Source organism: Hyla sarda, unplaced genomic scaffold (genome assembly GCF_029499605.1).
Source record: "Hyla sarda isolate aHylSar1 unplaced genomic scaffold, aHylSar1.hap1 scaffold_1556, whole genome shotgun sequence".
Lineage (NCBI taxonomy): Eukaryota > Metazoa > Chordata > Amphibia > Anura > Hylidae > Hyla > Hyla sarda.
The window spans coordinates 63,252-82,571 of NW_026608192.1; the positions used below are offsets into that span (position 1 = coordinate 63,252).

The following is a 19,320-nucleotide window of genomic DNA, read 5'->3' on the forward strand; positions in this document are numbered from 1 at the left end:
CTCCTCTTCAATCTCCTCCTGCACCTTCTCTTCCACCACCGTTGCTTTCTCAATAATAGCAATCACACTCTTTTCTGCCATGTCTGCCTTTGCCTTTTCCCTTTTTTTAATTGCCAAATCTTTTCTGGCCTCTTTCTCCTTCTCCCTCTTAGCCACCTCCGGACAATTTCTATACACATGTCCAACAAGGCCACAAAGATCACAAGTTCTGGGCTGTGGACAAGCTCCCGCTTCATGCCCTGGCATTTTACAATTTCGGCACTTCTTATTACCTGGACAAGCCTCTTTAACATGTCCAAACAGCAAACAATCACGGCAAAACAATGGCTGGCCATAATAATAGACATAACCCCGGTTTCCAGCGATTGAAAAATTGGCCGGTGGGTGTTTCACTCCACCAATGCTCCCAGGATCCAGCTTCAGTTTTACAAAGAACTTCCATGTGCCATTAAACACACCCAAACTACTAGTTTGCTTCACTCCCCCTTGGACACTTTCACAGTAGATACTTAGAAAGTTCTTAATCATATCCGGGTCTAAGAACGGATTGTACATATGTACAAACAGAGTCTTCACTCCCATCTCAAACAGAGGAAAAAACTTTACATTTTCCAAGACAGGGTTATTGGCATTTCTTTTCAAACATTCATAGAAGTTCTGGCAATCAGCTTCATAGATGAAGGACACATCATATATTCCTTGCTTCCTATTTTCTTGCACACAGAACAAACTATCCATGCCAAAACCACCCAATTTCTCCACAAGTTCATGTCCAATGTACTCAATCCGATTCTTACCCCGGTCAGAAGTTTCCACCACAAAACGTACAGTCTTCTCAATCGCAGGGAGGTATTCCTTTCCAGCCATTGTTCTTCTCTTGTCTGTCGATTCCACAGTAAGATCACCACTCCGGATTCCTGCTCAGCAGAACACCCGCACCCCTGACCCAGACCAAGTTTACACTTGATCGGAGCCAAAAGGCCGAGAAGCGATAACCGTGAAAGGGGCGGGCCCAACAAGGTCCCCTTCATGGGCACTATCACTGCTTGCTGTCAGGGAGGCTGCCAGACAATTTTCCATGCACACTCTGGGCTGGGGGGCAGTCAACCACCAGTACACACAGCAGAACCTAAACCCATACCATTATTGCTAAGCAGCAAGACAGGGGCCCATTGCACTCCCACGGGGCCTTTTTAAATGCAATCCATAACCCGGATTTGCCAGGAACCCTTCTTACTCCTCCTACTTGCATGTGACACTGGGCTTAGGATCTGCATAGGAAACACACACACAAGCACACACCTACCTTTGTTGCCTGCAGATGCCTCCTTGGCTGTCCCCAAACGGTATCAAACCAACACCCACGGGAAGCTGTAAGCATAGAGGACATGCCTGCACCCCATTGGACTTACCTGTGTGGGTTAAATCCGGGTTATTTGACAACCTATGGCGGTGATGGTTCTGCTCAGGCAGAGCAGTGCTGATGCTCCTCATAAAGCTGTCGCTGCTGTGAAGGTTCTAGGTGACATCACAAATCCCTATGGTTACATACACAACAAAGCTGGGTTGTTGTTGTTTACACTCTGCAAGGCCTGTGGAAGTGAGTGACATCATAGCACTGTAGTTCTGAGGGTTCTAGATGGATGCAACAATCTCCTGTTGCTTCTATGAAGGCCATAATAGACGTCATCACCAAACAGCTCCATAGTCACATACACAGCAAAGGAGAGATGTTGTTTACACCTAGTGATGTCAGTGGTATTGAGTGACATCACAGCACAGTGCTAAGGCTCCTGGGCCTGGACACAGCAGCGGCTGCAATATCTCAACGGAGAATACGTTTATATATATGTGTGTGTGTGCGCGTATATATATATATATATATATATATATATATATATATATATATTTCTCCGCCGAAATCACTTTTAAACCCATTTCCACCTTTTTTTCCCTTCTCTTCCTCTTACTTTTTTTTCACGTTTTTTTACGTTTTTCTCCTTTTCGCCTCTTTTCTGGGCGTATTATTCTTCTTTTTCTTCTTTTTTTTCGTCTAATGCATACCCCATCAGTGCAGCAATGCTTATTCAATACCGCCAGCAGATGGAGACACTGGGGGATAATTTTCTAAGGATTTATACTGATTTTTCCTGTCTGAATTTGTCGCACAGAAAGTTGCAGGCCAAATATGTGTGACATTTCTGCGACTTTAGCTTCTAGAGCATTTTTACAACATTATACATAGGTGCTGAATACATAAAAAGCGACTGTTCAGCGACAGACAAGTCGCATCGGCTGAAAGTAGGCCAGAATGTCAGTCCATGTTGGAGCAGGTTTAGATACAGTCTAAAGTATAGATCTCAAAGTCTGTGCACAGAATTTAGCAAGGGCCTCGCACCTTCTGATGCATCAGGTAGGTGCACAATAGCATAGCCTAACCCTCTGTACTTTGGTCTATATTGATGCGGGACATAGACAGCCAGCTGATGACCAATCCATTAGTGCAATGGATGGCTGGAAGCATTTGTCTTTGCCTTTGCAATACCACAGAAGCAATGCATGGTCAATGTACAGCAATGACACACCTGTGTGAACAGCCAGGAGACCCCCCCCCCCCCCATGTTATGTTACATAGTTACATAGTTAGTACGGTCGAAAAAAGACATATGTCCATCAAGTTCAACCAGGGAATTAAGGGGTAGGGGTGTGGCGCGATATTGGGGAAGGGATGAGATTTTATATTTCTTCATAAGCATTAATCTTATTTTGTCAATTAGGAACATTCAGCACCCACCCGCTATCAAGGCAGCTGCCTATCATGTCATGCCCTACCTGCACAGGTGTGCTGGCTACTCAAATGATCCAATTAAGGAGGCCATTTAGTCAGCAGCAGCAGAAGTCCTGTGCCTGGACGCTCCAACAGCGGCCAGACACAAGCAGAAGCAGCAGAAGCAGCAGCAGCAGCACCACCTTTTGTTTTTTGGCTGCAGCAGCAAGGCCCACAGGGCTGGCTAGCTGGCTAGCCAGCAAGCAGGTAGCAATGAAAGTAGGAATCTTTCTTTTTAACCCTGTAAGGGGGTGGTGCACTGTACCCGAAGATACTGCCATATCGGGTCAATGCATAGGGCGACGGAAGCAAGCTTCGAAATCGGCCCCCGTTCTCAAAAATCCATTTAATATATGGTCCCCAGATAGGGGACGTATCAGATATTAAACTGATAAGAACAGATACTACACTTGATCTTAGCCAAAAGGCCGAGAAGCGATAACCGTGAAAGGGGCGGGCCCAACAAGGTCCCCTTCATGGGCACTATCACTGCTTGCTGTCAGGGAGGCTGCCAGACAATTTTCCATGCACACTCTGGGCTGGGGGGCAGTCAACCACCAGTACACACAGCAGAACCTAAACCCATACCATTATTGCTAAGCAGCAAGACAGGGGCCCATTGCACTCCCACGGGGCCTTTTTAAATGCAATCCATAACCCGGATTTGCCAGGAACCCTTCTTACTCCTCCTACTTGCATGTGACACTGGGCTTAGGATCTGCATAGGAAACACACACACAAGCACACACCTACCTTTGTTGCCTGCAGATGCCTCCTTGGCTGTCCCCAAACGGTATCAAACCAACACCCACGGGAAGCTGTAAGCATAGAGGACATGCCTGCACCCCATTGGACTTACCTGTGTGGGTTAAATCCGGGTTATTTGACAACCTATGGCGGTGATGGTTCTGCTCAGGCAGAGCAGTGCTGATGCTCCTCATAAAGCTGTCGCTGCTGTGAAGGTTCTAGGTGACATCACAAATCCCTATGGTTACATACACAACAAAGCTGGGTTGTTGTTGTTTACACTCTGCAAGGCCTGTGGAAGTGAGTGACATCATAGCACTGTAGTTCTGAGGGTTCTAGATGGATGCAACAATCTCCTGTTGCTTCTATGAAGGCCATAATAGACGACATCACCAAACAGCTCCATAGTCACATACACAGCAAAGGAGAGATGTTGTTTACACCTAGTGATGTCAGTGGTATTGAGTGACATCACAGCACAGTGCTAAGGCTCCTGGGCCTGGACACAGCAGCGGCTGCAATATCTCAACGGAGAATACGTTTATATATATGTGTGTGTGTGCGCATATATATATATATATATATATATATATATATATATATATATTTCTCCGCCGAAATCACTTTTAAACCCATTTCCACCTTTTTTTCCCTTCTCTTCCTCTTACTTTTTTTTCACGTTTTTTTACGTTTTTCTCCTTTTCGCCTCTTTTCTGGGCGTATTATTCTTCTTTTTCTTCTTTTTTTTCGTCTAATGCATACCCCATCAGTGCAGCAATGCTTATTCAATACCGCCAGCAGATGGAGACACTGGGGGATAATTTTCTAAGGATTTATACTGATTTTTCCTGTCTGAATTTGTCGCACAGAAAGTTGCAGGCCAAATATGTGTGACATTTCTGCGACTTTAGCTTCTAGAGCATTTTTACAACATTATACATAGGTGCTGAATACATAAAAAGCGACTGTTCAGCGACAGACAAGTCGCATCGGCTGAAAGTAGGCCAGAATGTCAGTCCATGTTGGAGCAGGTTTAGATACAGTCTAAAGTATAGATCTCAAAGTCTGTGCACAGAATTTAGCAAGGGCCTCGCACCTTCTGATGCATCAGGTAGGTGCACAATAGCATAGCCTAACCCTCTGTACTTTGGTCTATATTGATGCGGGACATAGACAGCCAGCTGATGACCAATCCATTAGTGCAATGGATGGCTGGAAGCATTTGTCTTTGCCTTTGCAATACCACAGAAGCAATGCATGGTCAATGTACAGCAATGACACACCTGTGTGAACAGCCAGGAGACCCCCCCCCCCCCCCCCCCATGTTATGTTACATAGTTACATAGTTAGTACGGTCGAAAAAAGACATATGTCCATCAAGTTCAACCAGGGAATTAAGGGGTAGGGGTGTGGCGCGATATTGGGGAAGGGATGAGATTTTATATTTCTTCATAAGCATTAATCTTATTTTATCAATTAGGAACATTCAGCACCCACCCGCTATCAAGGCAGCTGCCTATCATGTCATGCCCTACCTGCACAGGTGTGCTGGCTACTCAAATGATCCAATTAAGGAGGCCATTTAGTCAGCAGCAGCAGAAGTCCTGTGCCTGGACGCTCCAACAGCGGCCAGACACAAGCAGAAGCAGCAGAAGCAGCAGCAGCAGCACCACCTTTTGTTTTTTGGCTGCAGCAGCAAGGCCCACAGGGCTGGCTAGCTGGCTAGCCAGCAAGCAGGTAGCAATGAAAGTAGGAATCTTTCTTTTTAACCCTGTAAGGGGGTGGTGCACTGTACCCGAAGATACTGCCATATCGGGTCAATGCATAGGGCGACGGAAGCAAGCTTCGAAATCGGCCCCCGTTCTCAAAAATCCATTTAATATATGGTCCCCAGATAGGGGACGTATCAGATATTAAACTGATAAGAACAGATACTACACTTGATCTTAGCCAAAAGGCCGAGAAGCGATAACCGTGAAAGGGGCGGGCCCAACAAGGTCCCCTTCATGGGCACTATCACTGCTTGCTGTCAGGGAGGCTGCCAGACAATTTTCCATGCACACTCTGGGCTGGGGGGCAGTCAACCACCAGTACACACAGCAGAACCTAAACCCATACCATTATTGCTAAGCAGCAAGACAGGGGCCCATTGCACTCCCACGGGGCCTTTTTAAATGCAATCCATAACCCGGATTTGCCAGGAACCCTTCTTACTCCTCCTACTTGCATGTGACACTGGGCTTAGGATCTGCATAGGAAACACACACACAAGCACACACCTACCTTTGTTGCCTGCAGATGCCTCCTTGGCTGTCCCCAAACGGTATCAAACCAACACCCACGGGAAGCTGTAAGCATAGAGGACATGCCTGCACCCCATTGGACTTACCTGTGTGGGTTAAATCCGGGTTATTTGACAACCTATGGCGGTGATGGTTCTGCTCAGGCAGAGCAGTGCTGATGCTCCTCATAAAGCTGTCGCTGCTGTGAAGGTTCTAGGTGACATCACAAATCCCTATGGTTACATACACAACAAAGCTGGGTTGTTGTTGTTTACACTCTGCAAGGCCTGTGGAAGTGAGTGACATCATAGCACTGTAGTTCTGAGGGTTCTAGATGGATGCAACAATCTCCTGTTGCTTCTATGAAGGCCATAATAGACGACATCACCAAACAGCTCCATAGTCACATACACAGCAAAGGAGAGATGTTGTTTACACCTAGTGATGTCAGTGGTATTGAGTGACATCACAGCACAGTGCTAAGGCTCCTGGGCCTGGACACAGCAGCGGCTGCAATATCTCAACGGAGAATACGTTTATATATATGTGTGTGTGTGCGCGTATATATATATATATATATATATATATATATATATATATATTTCTCCGCCGAAATCACTTTTAAACCCATTTCCACCTTTTTTTCCCTTCTCTTCCTCTTACTTTTTTTTCACGTTTTTTTACGTTTTTCTCCTTTTCGCCTCTTTTCTGGGCGTATTATTCTTCTTTTTCTTCTTTTTTTTCGTCTAATGCATACCCCATCAGTGCAGCAATGCTTATTCAATACCGCCAGCAGATGGAGACACTGGGGGATAATTTTCTAAGGATTTATACTGATTTTTCCTGTCTGAATTTGTCGCACAGAAAGTTGCAGGCCAAATATGTGTGACATTTCTGCGACTTTAGCTTCTAGAGCATTTTTACAACATTATACATAGGTGCTGAATACATAAAAAGCGACTGTTCAGCGACAGACAAGTCGCATCGGCTGAAAGTAGGCCAGAATGTCAGTCCATGTTGGAGCAGGTTTAGATACAGTCTAAAGTATAGATCTCAAAGTCTGTGCACAGAATTTAGCAAGGGCCTCGCACCTTCTGATGCATCAGGTAGGTGCACAATAGCATAGCCTAACCCTCTGTACTTTGGTCTATATTGATGCGGGACATAGACAGCCAGCTGATGACCAATCCATTAGTGCAATGGATGGCTGGAAGCATTTGTCTTTGCCTTTGCAATACCACAGAAGCAATGCATGGTCAATGTACAGCAATGACACACCTGTGTGAACAGCCAGGAGACCCCCCCCCCCCCCCCCCATGTTATGTTACATAGTTACATAGTTAGTACGGTCGAAAAAAGACATATGTCCATCAAGTTCAACCAGGGAATTAAGGGGTAGGGGTGTGGCGCGATATTGGGGAAGGGATGAGATTTTATATTTCTTCATAAGCATTAATCTTATTTTGTCAATTAGGAACATTCAGCACCCACCCGCTATCAAGGCAGCTGCCTATCATGTCATGCCCTACCTGCACAGGTGTGCTGGCTACTCAAATGATCCAATTAAGGAGGCCATTTAGTCAGCAGCAGCAGAAGTCCTGTGCCTGGACGCTCCAACAGCGGCCAGACACAAGCAGAAGCAGCAGAAGCAGCAGCAGCAGCACCACCTTTTGTTTTTTGGCTGCAGCAGCAAGGCCCACAGGGCTGGCTAGCTGGCTAGCCAGCAAGCAGGTAGCAATGAAAGTAGGAATCTTTCTTTTTAACCCTGTAAGGGGGTGGTGCACTGTACCCGAAGATACTGCCATATCGGGTCAATGCATAGGGCGACGGAAGCAAGCTTCGAAATCGGCCCCCGTTCTCAAAAATCCATTTAATATATGGTCCCCAGATAGGGGACGTATCAGATATTAAACTGATAAGAACAGATTTTTTTTTTACATTTTTATTGAAAAAACTCAAAAACTTAAATACATCACAAAAAATGTTTACAATACATCAAATACTGTTTTCCATAAATGTAAATTCCACATAGCTAATGCTTTTTTCTGCCCATATCTCTTTTTATCAATTAAATAGTACAAGTAAACTTCACTGTATATCATCTTCAAACATTCTTTTTCACAAATAAAATCTCTTTTGAAGACAAGGATATTACGAACTTTCCATAATACATTTTTTGTACAGTTGATAAAAATCCACAAAATTCTCTCTTTTTCTTTCGTAACTCCATCACTTTTGCCATATAAAACAACTTCATGATTTAAAACTTTTAGACCTGTTAGGAATTTCAATAAAGAACCAATTAGTCTAAAAACCTTTTGTGCAAAATAACAATTCCAGAAAAGGTGCAAAACAGTTTCATCTATATTGCAATTTTCCCGGGGACAGACACATACAGCATTTAGACCTCTTCTATATTGGAAAAATCTTACCGGAAGACACTCATGGATAATCATCCATGCTAAATCCTTGTGCTCATTAAAAAGATATGGCTCGTTTACCTTTTTCCATATTTGTACACACCTATTATAAGAAAAATTAGAGACCATACATATTTCTTCTTGCAAATTTAACTGTACTTCTATCTTGCGAGCATCCCTCAAGGTTAACAAGTCAAAGTCTTTAAGGTTATACATACGTATAATTTTTTCTAAGATGGCATAATGTTTAGGCGGAGTTAAAAGTACAGGAGAAGATAATGATAAAAACACCCATTCTCTTTTTCTAAAAATATGTCCCGCAGAGTACTTTAAAAAACAGGACCATACACTTTTCATAAAAAGTCCCCTAAAACACCAACTAAAAAACCTTAAGTATAAAAATTTTCTAATACAGGGAACCTGTTTTCCTCCATTTTTTTGTGACTTATACATAGTATCTCTTTTTAATTTTTCTGCTTTAGAACTCCATAGAAACTCAAAGAGAATCCTCTGAAGTTGCCTAGACATAAGTTCATTAGGAGGATAAATCATATTTAAATAGAGCATAATGGGTATTAGCATAGCCTTAATCACCAAAATTTTACCTTCTAAGGATAATTTCCTAAGGGACCAAAAGTCTACCTTTTTCTTTACCTTTTCTTTTACCATTAGCCAACTTTCCTCACCATTGTTATTTTTATCAAAGATGACTCCAAGGATTTTTATTTTTTCTGACTGTAATTTTAGGTTTGGTATTTGCACGTTTTCCCATTTACCTATATAAAAACAGTCACATTTAGATAAATTAAGTTTAAAAGCAGAAGCTTTACAAAAGAAATCAGTAACATCAACAACTCTTTGTAAAGAGAAGGCACTTTCACAAAAAACATTAATATCATCCATATAGCCACACACTTTAAGGGTGGCATTATTACCTCCAGGAACTGGCACTCCTTTTATTATTTTATCATTCCTTATTAAGTTTAACAGAGGTTCTATTGCACATATAAACAGTATAGGAGACAGAGGGCAGCCTTGCTTTACCCCTGATGATAAATTAATAAAATCTGTAAGGAAACCATTTATTAAAATCCTGCTAAAAGAACCTTTATATAAGAGAGCAATTTGCTTAATAAATATGTTAGGAAAACCCATGCGTTGTAAAACCATCCATAAAAAACAATGTGATACTCTATCGAACGCTTTATGAAAATCTAGAGATAGAATGGCTAGATTTTGATTCCGCTCTTGCTGATACCATATGACGTCCCTAATAGCATTTAAAGGTTCAGCTACACTCCTTCCTGGGACACCACATACCTGATCCACATGGATGACCTTGTACAAAAACGGCTTCATTCTGTTAACAAAAATTTTTGACATAATCTTATAATCAACATTAAGAAGCGTAATTGGTCTCCAATTTTCTAAGCTGTTCCTATCCCCCTTTTTGGGGATCAGAGACACTATACCACTCCTCCAAGATAAAGGTAGAACATCAGAATTAAAAGCCTCCTTAAAAATATTAAGCAAATCATCTTTAAAAATGTCCCAAAAGGTTTTATAAAACTCTACAGGAAGTCCATCAGAACCTGGTGTTTTACCTGTGGATAAACTTTTAGCAGCAATTTCTAATTCTTGGCATCTTACTTCTGTGCAAAGTGCATCTTGGTCCTCCTTACTTAAACCACAATCTAAAGTGCTTAGGAGAAAATTAGCAGCAGATATATCAATGGGTTTCTCATTAAACAGATCTTGATAAAAGGATTTAGCTTTGGATAACATTCCTACATTAGTAGTTTCATCCTCAATGTTAATCATTAACTTTTTTGTTTCCATTACCTTTTTAAAAAAGAATCTTGTACACTTTTCATCCTTCTCTTTACATTCAACTTTGGAGTTAAAAATTATTTCTTTCCCTTTGTTAGTTATAGCCTTCTGAATATCACTTTTAACACTTAAAATCAGATCGTCTACATATACACCCAGCTCTTTGAGTTGATAATAGGTTTGTAGTTTTGTGTTAAGATCTCTATACCATTTCAATTTCTCTTTTGTTTTTTTAACACCCATCTTAATAAAATACTCTTTAAATTTTACCTTGCAGAATTCCCACCATGCTAAAAGAGAATTAAAATTAGTCCTTGAGTTCTGCAATTTTTTAAAAAGATAGATAAAATTACATTTAATTTCTTCATCTTCAAGCAAAGAGATATTCAGACGCCAGACTCCTTTGGCTCTGCAAACCCCATCAAACTTACATGTAGCAGATAAAATCTTATGATCTGAAAAAAAGGTAGAAGTCAATTGCATATTCCCATAAAATGCAAATCCAGAAGCAAAAATATAATCAATCCTTGACATATAAAGGCTATTCCCCCAGGTATACCCAGGGTCATTAGGGAAAGAGGTTCTCCACAAATCTTTTAAATTAAAATCAACTATAAAATCCTTTAGTTGTTTTTCAGTCTTATCTTTCCTTTGTTCAGATCCTCCAGCCCGCTCCTCTCCTGCCATTATACAATTAAAATCACCAGCGATGATAAGCGGGGATGAACCCGGTAAATAAAACTGAATTTTCTCTAATAAATCAGATCTTTCATCCTTATCTGGAGAGGCATATACATTTAAAAGTCTCATATTCATGTCATTATAAATAATATGAACGAGCAGGGCTCTACCGGGTACAATGTCTGTGAAGGAGGTAACTTTATACTCACTGCTCTTGAACAGTATGCAAACACCAGTCACTTTCCTCTCATTATCCCCTGACCACACAGACGGGCCAAGAGTCCATTCAGATCTCAAAGATGAATAATTGATATCATAATCAATGGCACATTCCTGTAAAAATAAAATGTCTGTAGGCAAAGAAGACAAGAAAGAAAATAAAGCAGCCCTCCTCTCTGGGCTCTTCAAACTCCTCACATTGAAGGAGGAGATATTAACACTTGGTAGCTCCTGGGTCATTCATTATCCTCAGACAAAGAACCCCAATCTGTAGGTGGTGACACAAATTCCTCAATATTAACAGGGTCGGATGCTGTTATAACCTTTTGGCAGACAATCTCCACGTTCCCCTCGTCCGCACTAACTCGACCACTCCTTTTGATGTTAAGGCCCTTTTCCTCTTTCCGGTCTCTGCTTTTCCTCTTTCGCCGTTCTTCTACATCCATCTCCTCTGTATCCCTTCTGGGCGGTCCAGGACCCTCAACTTCCATGAGAGGAGAACCCCTCACTTCTGTCTCAGGTCCCACGACCTTCCCCGGGGACACAATGCTTTTGGAGACATGAGCCACAGCAGGTATCACAGGAATTCCGGTAGCAGAAGACTCAGGCATCACTTTCAGGGTGTGGGTCTTAGGCACAGGCACAGCATCCATGGAGCTCTTCCTCATCGAGGGACCAGCCGACGTAGCCACAATATTGGCCCAGGAGCGTTGAGGACAATCCTTAAAAGCGTGTCCTTTCTGCTTACACACATTACACAGAATCTCATTTTGACAGTCCAAAGTGGTGTGGCCTTTTTGGCCACATCTTTTGCAAATAACCACTTCCTCTTTGCAAGATTCTTGTGTATGACCATATTCATGGCATTTCCTGCAATAATACGGCATCCCAGGGTAGAATAAATAGCCACGTTTACGCCCAATTAAAAAATTTGCAGGTGGGCGACACAGACCTCCAATTCCTCTCACATCTTCTCTGAACTTAACAGCAAACTTATGCTTTCCAGTCCAAAAGTCCATTGCATTCATTATTTTATGAGAGTATTTGACTTCCGCACAATATTGGTTTAAAAATAAGACAATGTCTCTTATATCCACGTATGGATCGTGCATAGTAACCACCAGTGGAACATCGCCATTAGAATATAGAGCAATGAAAACAAGTCCTTTCATATCCTCCTCATTGGCAAGCTCCCGAACTTTCTCAAACATATGGTCACATGCAGATGCGGAAGTCAAGGTAAGAATGAAAAGTCCTTTACCTGGGTCTTTTAGGCAAAACACATCTTCTCTCTGAATGTGCAATAAATCCAGCATAATTCTCTTGACAAAAAATTCCAAAGTCATCTTCTCCTTTTTCTCCTCATCCACTTCAATACGGAAGGTGTTCTTAATCCGAGTTTCAGTATGCGCAGCAAACCTAAGGGTCGCCATGGGGGATCGCCTTCCCGTTCTTTGTAAGTCCTCCTCCTATAGCAGCATGAGGCTTAAGACGGCTAAAAAACCGCCGATGCCTCAAGGCCGAAGGTTCGACGAACTCAGAGCCCCTTGACAAGATACAAGATCTTAGCCAAAAGGCCGAGAAGCGATAACCGTGAAAGGGGCGGGCCCAACAAGGTCCCCTTCATGGGCACTATCACTGCTTGCTGTCAGGGAGGCTGCCAGACAATTTTCCATGCACACTCTGGGCTGGGGGGCAGTCAACCACCAGTACACACAGCAGAACCTAAACCCATACCATTATTGCTAAGCAGCAAGACAGGGGCCCATTGCACTCCCACGGGGCCTTTTTAAATGCAATCCATAACCCGGATTTGCCAGGAACCCTTCTTACTCCTCCTACTTGCATGTGACACTGGGCTTAGGATCTGCATAGGAAACACACACACAAGCACACACCTACCTTTGTTGCCTGCAGATGCCTCCTTGGCTGTCCCCAAACGGTATCAAACCAACACCCACGGGAAGCTGTAAGCATAGAGGACATGCCTGCACCCCATTGGACTTACCTGTGTGGGTTAAATCCGGGTTATTTGACAACCTATGGCGGTGATGGTTCTGCTCAGGCAGAGCAGTGCTGATGCTCCTCATAAAGCTGTCGCTGCTGTGAAGGTTCTAGGTGACATCACAAATCCCTATGGTTACATACACAACAAAGCTGGGTTGTTGTTGTTTACACTCTGCAAGGCCTGTGGAAGTGAGTGACATCATAGCACTGTAGTTCTGAGGGTTCTAGATGGATGCAACAATCTCCTGTTGCTTCTATGAAGGCCATAATAGACGACATCACCAAACAGCTCCATAGTCACATACACAGCAAAGGAGAGATGTTGTTTACACCTAGTGATGTCAGTGGTATTGAGTGACATCACAGCACAGTGCTAAGGCTCCTGGGCCTGGACACAGCAGCGGCTGCAATATCTCAACGGAGAATACGTTTATATATATGTGTGTGTGTGCGCGTATATATATATATATATATATATATATATATATATATATATATATTTCTCCGCCGAAATCACTTTTAAACCCATTTCCACCTTTTTTTCCCTTCTCTTCCTCTTACTTTTTTTTCACGTTTTTTTACGTTTTTCTCCTTTTCGCCTCTTTTCTGGGCGTATTATTCTTCTTTTTCTTCTTTTTTTTCGTCTAATGCATACCCCATCAGTGCAGCAATGCTTATTCAATACCGCCAGCAGATGGAGACACTGGGGGATAATTTTCTAAGGATTTATACTGATTTTTCCTGTCTGAATTTGTCGCACAGAAAGTTGCAGGCCAAATATGTGTGACATTTCTGCGACTTTAGCTTCTAGAGCATTTTTACAACATTATACATAGGTGCTGAATACATAAAAAGCGACTGTTCAGCGACAGACAAGTCGCATCGGCTGAAAGTAGGCCAGAATGTCAGTCCATGTTGGAGCAGGTTTAGATACAGTCTAAAGTATAGATCTCAAAGTCTGTGCACAGAATTTAGCAAGGGCCTCGCACCTTCTGATGCATCAGGTAGGTGCACAATAGCATAGCCTAACCCTCTGTACTTTGGTCTATATTGATGCGGGACATAGACAGCCAGCTGATGACCAATCCATTAGTGCAATGGATGGCTGGAAGCATTTGTCTTTGCCTTTGCAATACCACAGAAGCAATGCATGGTCAATGTACAGCAATGACACACCTGTGTGAACAGCCAGGAGACCCCCCCCCCCCCCCCCATGTTATGTTACATAGTTACATAGTTAGTACGGTCGAAAAAAGACATATGTCCATCAAGTTCAACCAGGGAATTAAGGGGTAGGGGTGTGGCGCGATATTGGGGAAGGGATGAGATTTTATATTTCTTCATAAGCATTAATCTTATTTTGTCAATTAGGAACATTCAGCACCCACCCGCTATCAAGGCAGCTGCCTATCATGTCATGCCCTACCTGCACAGGTGTGCTGGCTACTCAAATGATCCAATTAAGGAGGCCATTTAGTCAGCAGCAGCAGAAGTCCTGTGCCTGGACGCTCCAACAGCGGCCAGACACAAGCAGAAGCAGCAGAAGCAGCAGCAGCAGCACCACCTTTTGTTTTTTGGCTGCAGCAGCAAGGCCCACAGGGCTGGCTAGCTGGCTAGCCAGCAAGCAGGTAGCAATGAAAGTAGGAATCTTTCTTTTTAACCCTGTAAGGGGGTGGTGCACTGTACCCGAAGATACTGCCATATCGGGTCAATGCATAGGGCGACGGAAGCAAGCTTCGAAATCGGCCCCCGTTCTCAAAAATCCATTTAATATATGGTCCCCAGATAGGGGACGTATCAGATATTAAACTGATAAGAACAGATACTACACTTGATCTTAGCCAAAAGGCCGAGAAGCGATAACCGTGAAAGGGGCGGGCCCAACAAGGTCCCCTTCATGGGCACTATCACTGCTTGCTGTCAGGGAGGCTGCCAGACAATTTTCCATGCACACTCTGGGCTGGGGGGCAGTCAACCACCAGTACACACAGCAGAACCTAAACCCATACCATTATTGCTAAGCAGCAAGACAGGGGCCCATTGCACTCCCACGGGGCCTTTTTAAATGCAATCCATAACCCGGATTTGCCAGGAACCCTTCTTACTCCTCCTACTTGCATGTGACACTGGGCTTAGGATCTGCATAGGAAACACACACACAAGCACACACCTACCTTTGTTGCCTGCAGATGCCTCCTTGGCTGTCCCCAAACGGTATCAAACCAACACCCACGGGAAGCTGTAAGCATAGAGGACATGCCTGCACCCCATTGGACTTACCTGTGTGGGTTAAATCCGGGTTATTTGACAACCTATGGCGGTGATGGTTCTGCTCAGGCAGAGCAGTGCTGATGCTCCTCATAAAGCTGTCGCTGCTGTGAAGGTTCTAGGTGACATCACAAATCCCTATGGTTACATACACAACAAAGCTGGGTTGTTGTTGTTTACACTCTGCAAGGCCTGTGGAAGTGAGTGACATCATAGCACTGTAGTTCTGAGGGTTCTAGATGGATGCAACAATCTCCTGTTGCTTCTATGAAGGCCATAATAGACGACATCACCAAACAGCTCCATAGTCACATACACAGCAAAGGAGAGATGTTGTTTACACCTAGTGATGTCAGTGGTATTGAGTGACATCACAGCACAGTGCTAAGGCTCCTGGGCCTGGACACAGCAGCGGCTGCAATATCTCAACGGAGAATACGTTTATATATATGTGTGTGTGTGCGCGTATATATATATATATATATATATATATATATATATATATATATATTTCTCCGCCGAAATCACTTTTAAACCCATTTCCACCTTTTTTTCCCTTCTCTTCCTCTTACTTTTTTTTCACGTTTTTTTACGTTTTTCTCCTTTTCGCCTCTTTTCTGGGCGTATTATTCTTCTTTTTCTTCTTTTTTTTCGTCTAATGCATACCCCATCAGTGCAGCAATGCTTATTCAATACCGCCAGCAGATGGAGACACTGGGGGATAATTTTCTAAGGATTTATACTGATTTTTCCTGTCTGAATTTGTCGCACAGAAAGTTGCAGGCCAAATATGTGTGACATTTCTGCGACTTTAGCTTCTAGAGCATTTTTACAACATTATACATAGGTGCTGAATACATAAAAAGCGACTGTTCAGCGACAGACAAGTCGCATCGGCTGAAAGTAGGCCAGAATGTCAGTCCATGTTGGAGCAGGTTTAGATACAGTCTAAAGTATAGATCTCAAAGTCTGTGCACAGAATTTAGCAAGGGCCTCGCACCTTCTGATGCATCAGGTAGGTGCACAATAGCATAGCCTAACCCTCTGTACTTTGGTCTATATTGATGCGGGACATAGACAGCCAGCTGATGACCAATCCATTAGTGCAATGGATGGCTGGAAGCATTTGTCTTTGCCTTTGCAATACCACAGAAGCAATGCATGGTCAATGTACAGCAATGACACACCTGTGTGAACAGCCAGGAGACCCCCCCCCCCCCCCCCATGTTATGTTACATAGTTACATAGTTAGTACGGTCGAAAAAAGACATATGTCCATCAAGTTCAACCAGGGAATTAAGGGGTAGGGGTGTGGCGCGATATTGGGGAAGGGATGAGATTTTATATTTCTTCATAAGCATTAATCTTATTTTGTCAATTAGGAACATTCAGCACCCACCCGCTATCAAGGCAGCTGCCTATCATGTCATGCCCTACCTGCACAGGTGTGCTGGCTACTCAAATGATCCAATTAAGGAGGCCATTTAGTCAGCAGCAGCAGAAGTCCTGTGCCTGGACGCTCCAACAGCGGCCAGACACAAGCAGAAGCAGCAGAAGCAGCAGCAGCAGCACCACCTTTTGTTTTTTGGCTGCAGCAGCAAGGCCCACAGGGCTGGCTAGCTGGCTAGCCAGCAAGCAGGTAGCAATGAAAGTAGGAATCTTTCTTTTTAACCCTGTAAGGGGGTGGTGCACTGTACCCGAAGATACTGCCATATCGGGTCAATGCATAGGGCGACGGAAGCAAGCTTCGAAATCGGCCCCCGTTCTCAAAAATCCATTTAATATATGGTCCCCAGATAGGGGACGTATCAGATATTAAACTGATAAGAACAGATACTACACTTGATCTTAGCCAAAAGGCCGAGAAGCGATAACCGTGAAAGGGGCGGGCCCAACAAGGTCCCCTTCATGGGCACTATCACTGCTTGCTGTCAGGGAGGCTGCCAGACAATTTTCCATGCACACTCTGGGCTGGGGGGCAGTCAACCACCAGTACACACAGCAGAACCTAAACCCATACCATTATTGCTAAGCAGCAAGACAGGGGCCCATTGCACTCCCACGGGGCCTTTTTAAATGCAATCCATAACCCGGATTTGCCAGGAACCCTTCTTACTCCTCCTACTTGCATGTGACACTGGGCTTAGGATCTGCATAGGAAACACACACACAAGCACACACCTACCTTTGTTGCCTGCAGATGCCTCCTTGGCTGTCCCCAAACGGTATCAAACCAACACCCACGGGAAGCTGTAAGCATAGAGGACATGCCTGCACCCCATTGGACTTACCTGTGTGGGTTAAATCCGGGTTATTTGACAACCTATGGCGGTGATGGTTCTGCTCAGGCAGAGCAGTGCTGATGCTCCTCATAAAGCTGTCGCTGCTGTGAAGGTTCTAGGTGACATCACAAATCCCTATGGTTACATACACAACAAAGCTGGGTTGCTGTTGTTTACACTCTGCAAGGCCTGTGGAAGTGAGTGACATCATAGCACTGTAGTTCTGAGGGTTCTAGATGGATGCAACAATCTCCTGTTGCTTCTATGAAGGCCATAATAGACGACATCACCAAACAGCTCCATAGTCACATACACAGCAAAGGAGAGATGTTGTTTACACCTAGTGATGTCAGTGGTATTGAGTGACATCACAGCACAGTGCTAAGGCTCCTGGGCCTGGACACAGCAGCGGCTGCAATATCTCAACGGAGAATACGTTTATATATATGTGTGTGTGTGCGCGTATATATATATATATATATATATATATATATATATATATATATATATTTCTCCGCCAAAATCACTTTTAAACCCATTTCCACCTTTTTTTCCCTTCTCTTCCTCTTACTTTTTTTTCACGTTTTTTTACGTTTTTCTCCTTTTCGCCTCTTTTCTGGGCGTATTATTCTTCTTTTTCTTCTTTTTTTTCGTCTAATGCATACCCCATCAGTGCAGCAATGCTTATTCAATACCGCCAGCAGATGGAGACACTGGGGGATAATTTTCTAAGGATTTATACTGATTTTTCCTGTCTGAATTTGTCGCACAGAAAGTTGCAGGCCAAATATGTGTGACATTTCTGCGACTTTAGCTTCTAGAGCATTTTTACAACATTATACATAGGTGCTGAATACATAAAAAGCGACTGTTCAGCGACAGACAAGTCGCATCGGCTGAAAGTAGGCCAGAATGTCAGTCCATGTTGGAGCAGGTTTAGATACAGTCTAAAGTATAGATCTCAAAGTCTGTGCACAGAATTTAGCAAGGGCCTCGCACCTTCTGATGCATCAGGTAGGTGCACAATAGCATAGCCTAACCCTCTGTACTTTGGTCTATATTGATGCGGGACATAGACAGCCAGCTGATGACCAATCCATTAGTGCAATGGATGGCTGGAAGCATTTGTCTTTGCCTTTGCAATACCACAGAAGCAATGCATGGTCAATGTACAGCAATGACACACCTGTGTGAACAGCCAGGAGACCCCCCCCCCCCCCCCCCCATGTTATGTTACATAGTTACATAGTTAGTACGGTCGAAAAAAGACATATGTCCATCAAGTTCAACCAGGGAATTAAGGGGTAGGGGTGTGGCGCGATATTGGGGAAGGGATGAGATTTTATATTTCTTCATAAGCATTAATCTTATTTTGTCAATTAGGAACATTCAGCACCCACCCGCTATCAAGGCAGCTGCCTATCATGTCATGCCCTACCTGCACAGGTGTGCTGGCTACTCAAATGATCCAATTAAGGAGGCCATTTAGTCAGCAGCAGCAGAAGTCCTGTGCCTGGACGCTCCAACAGCGGCCAGACACAAGCAGAAGCAGCAGAAGCAGCAGCAGCAGCACCACCTTTTGTTTTTTGGCTGCAGCAGCAAGGCCCACAGGGCTGGCTAGCTGGCTAGCCAGCAAGCAGGTAGCAATGAAAGTAGGAATCTTTCTTTTTAACCCTGTAAGGGGGTGGTGCACTGTACCCGAAGATACTGCCATATCGGGTCAATGCATAGGGCGACGGAAGCAAGCTTCGAAATCG

General features: G+C 43.6%; 5 non-coding genes across 5 annotated transcripts; all 5 read right to left on the reverse strand.

Annotated features, from left to right (window-relative positions):
* Positions 1-3,076: 3,076 nt before the first annotated feature.
* Positions 3,077-3,267, reverse strand: LOC130310153 (U2 spliceosomal RNA). Its single transcript, XR_008858708.1, has one exon. It is a non-coding gene; the product is annotated as a U2 spliceosomal RNA (small nuclear RNA).
* Positions 3,268-5,353: 2,086 nt separating this feature from the next.
* Positions 5,354-5,544, reverse strand: LOC130310154 (U2 spliceosomal RNA). Its single transcript, XR_008858709.1, has one exon. It is a non-coding gene; the product is annotated as a U2 spliceosomal RNA (small nuclear RNA).
* Positions 5,545-7,629: 2,085 nt separating this feature from the next.
* LOC130310161 (U2 spliceosomal RNA) lies at positions 7,630-7,825 on the reverse strand. Its single transcript, XR_008858714.1, has one exon. It is a non-coding gene; the product is annotated as a U2 spliceosomal RNA (small nuclear RNA).
* Positions 7,826-14,683: 6,858 nt separating this feature from the next.
* Positions 14,684-14,874, reverse strand: LOC130310156 (U2 spliceosomal RNA). Its single transcript, XR_008858710.1, has one exon. It is a non-coding gene; the product is annotated as a U2 spliceosomal RNA (small nuclear RNA).
* A 2,088-nt stretch (positions 14,875-16,962) lies between these two features.
* LOC130310157 (U2 spliceosomal RNA) lies at positions 16,963-17,153 on the reverse strand. Its single transcript, XR_008858711.1, has one exon. It is a non-coding gene; the product is annotated as a U2 spliceosomal RNA (small nuclear RNA).
* Positions 17,154-19,320: the final 2,167 nt, after the last annotated feature.